The sequence below is a fragment of the Aptenodytes forsteri genome, unplaced genomic scaffold, assembly GCF_000699145.1.
Source record: "Aptenodytes forsteri isolate BGI_AS27 unplaced genomic scaffold, ASM69914v1 Scaffold142, whole genome shotgun sequence".
NCBI lineage: Eukaryota > Metazoa > Chordata > Aves > Sphenisciformes > Spheniscidae > Aptenodytes > Aptenodytes forsteri.
Window position 1 is genome coordinate 3,905,209 of NW_008794598.1, and position 2,689 is coordinate 3,907,897.

Genomic DNA, 2,689 nt, shown 5'->3' on the forward strand with positions numbered 1-2,689 from the left:
CTGCTGCAACACAGAACATGTTTTGGCGCGCCACTCTGCCCGGTGAGCTCGCAGGGTGCGGCGTGGGGGCGGCGCGGCGGGGGGGGATGGAGGGGGTTCAGCACCGGGTTGCCCAACACCAACAGACTCCTCAAACCGCAGTACTCTGCGGACAGATGGCAACAGTTGTCCCCGCACACCAGTTGCTCGCTGCCACCAACAAGCCCCTTTTATCCTCCAACAGGTCGTAAATGAGAGCCTCGGAGCTGGCCCCCGCCCAGGGGAGCAGCCGCTGCAGAGGGGGCCGGGATGGGGACAGGGATGGGGATGGTTCTCCCCTTGGGATGCTTGGTGGAAAATAAAAAAAGCAGCTGAAAGCGGCTCCTCTCCCCCTGCCCATCTGTCCCAGCCTCGTAGCCCCTCGCCCAGGCGCTTGCAGCAGGGGGGCGGCTGGGGTGAGTCAGCCCCCAGGACCCCCGAGCCCCTCGGCGACACTCCAGGAGCGGGGAGACGTGGGGACCCACTGCAGGGCCAGGGGGGGCTGTCCCTCTCCAGACCCCACTTTTGTCCTATTCGAGCCGCTCACCTCGATGGGGGATGACCCCTTCCAGGGCCGTGGGACGTGCCTGCTCTCGGGGCACCAGCAGCGGACCCCCGCTTCCCTTTGGGGACCCCCTTCCCCTCTCCCTCCCCGCTGTAATTTTTAATAAACCAGAGGTCTGTGCAGGACCTGCTCTGTGCGCGCTCCTGCCCGAAAGCTGGCGCGGGAGGAAGTGAGCAGGCAGGGAGCGGAGACGGGGCTGGGGCTGAGCCTGCCGGCAGGTTTTATGGCTGGTCGGGGGGAATTTTTTTCATTTCAAGTTAGCATTAAGCAACACCGCAGCCTGCCCCATCTGCTGCTTGGAGTCCCTCCAAGCACAGCAAGCCGCGAGCGCCGAGACGGTTACTGCACCGCACGGGGGGGAGGCGAGTGGGTGTGAGGCGGCTGTGGCACACGCGCTCACATCTGCCCATGACCTTTTTGGAGGAAGGGAGGTTTTTTTTCCACCAGGTGGTTCAGTTTTTAGCAAGGATTGGAAAGGCAGAGCGGTGCGTTCCCCCTCACAGGGGGAACCACGGGGTGGTTCCGGGGCCCCGGCCGTGTGCAAGGCTGTTGGGGTGCTTGGGGATGTACAAGCTGAACCAAGATGGGTCGTGGCTACGGAGGGCTCAAGGTCTGGCCAGAGAGAGCTCAAGGTCTGGCTGTGGCCGCTGTGCAGATGCAAAGGGAGGCCAGAGAGCTGGATGAGGGAAGAGGAGGGAGAGGAAGGTCTGTCAGGGGGAAGGGCAGGCAGGGAGCGCGGTCCCCAGCCAGGAGTCACTCTAGCATCCTGGCCAAGGGACAGAAACCAACAGGAGCCCACGTGCCATCCCAGACCCCGGACCTGATGTCTGCCCACGCCCCGGGGGGCTCGGAGAAGGGCTTGGCTCAGCCCTGCGGGGTGTGGAGCTGGAGGCAGAGCTTGTGGGGGGCTCCACCACGGCAGCAAACACTGGCAATGCCGGAGTTTGCTGGTGCAAGCAGCGGTGATGCTAGAGCCTGCCGGAGGGCTGCAGCCCAAAGCACCATGGGCTTGGCGCAGCACCAACCCCTCCAAACCCCACAAAGCATCTTCCCGTTGCCGGGCCATGTGATTGCAGAGTTTCTACAGCTCCGGCAGATCCTGGGAAGATCATCCGGGCTCCAGAGCACCACAGGCGATGGAGCGCCCCGGGGCCCGCGCCTCCCCTTTTTCCCAGGGCTGGGGCTGGGCACTGCCGGCTGCGTCTCCCCAGATACAGGCAAGCGTGGCTGCACCCACGCGAGTGCCTGATTGGCCTCGGCCGAGCCGAAACAGCCGGTCGCTTCCCATCGCCCCGTCGGCAAATAAAGAGGGCAGGAAGCACCTGGCGGAGGCTGAGCCCTGCACGAACGTGCTGGTGCGGGGAGGAGGCTCGGCGGCACCCGGTTTCACTTCTGTCCCTCCTCCAGCTGCAGAAGCAAACGAGGGAGAGCCCAGAGCCTCGGCTGCCATGCCAGTGCCGTCCTCGTCCCCACTCACCTTTTTCCCTTCTGAGCAACCTGTCCCATTTGCCACGTTTCAAAGGGGCCCAGCTCTCTTGCCAGCTTCTGGGTGGGCAGGGGTAAAAGCGCTTCGAGGCAGGGACAGTAATACCGGGGACTGGCGGAGGATGAGGTCTGGCTTCTGTGGGAAGGGCAGAAATAACCCCAACAAGCAGTTTTGCATCCTAAATGATGATGTTGCTTTTCTGAGCACTTAGGAACACCCAATTTCTGCTAAAGGGACCCCAGGAAAGAGGAGCACACAAACACACAAAAAAATCAAACAAACATTTTTTCCATGAGTCAACCAAAATATCCTCGCGGACCCGGGGGTTGTTGCTGCTGGGTCAGGACGTTGCTCGCGGCTGATTCAGGCCTTGCACAATCTGCGTTTCCCCAACAGACCAGCCCCCAAAACTGCCCCACCTCCTGCGAGGAAGGACTGACGGCACTGCTACAGCACACACACGGCCAGGAAGCCTTGCACAGATAGCAGGGAGACAACGCATCAGTGCAGGGGACAGGACATTAAAGCCCACCCACCTTTTTACTCTAAACAGGCATTAAACGCCCTTCCAGACTGCTGCGATGGGAGGAGAAGGTTTTCCTGAAAGCCAGCATCACCCG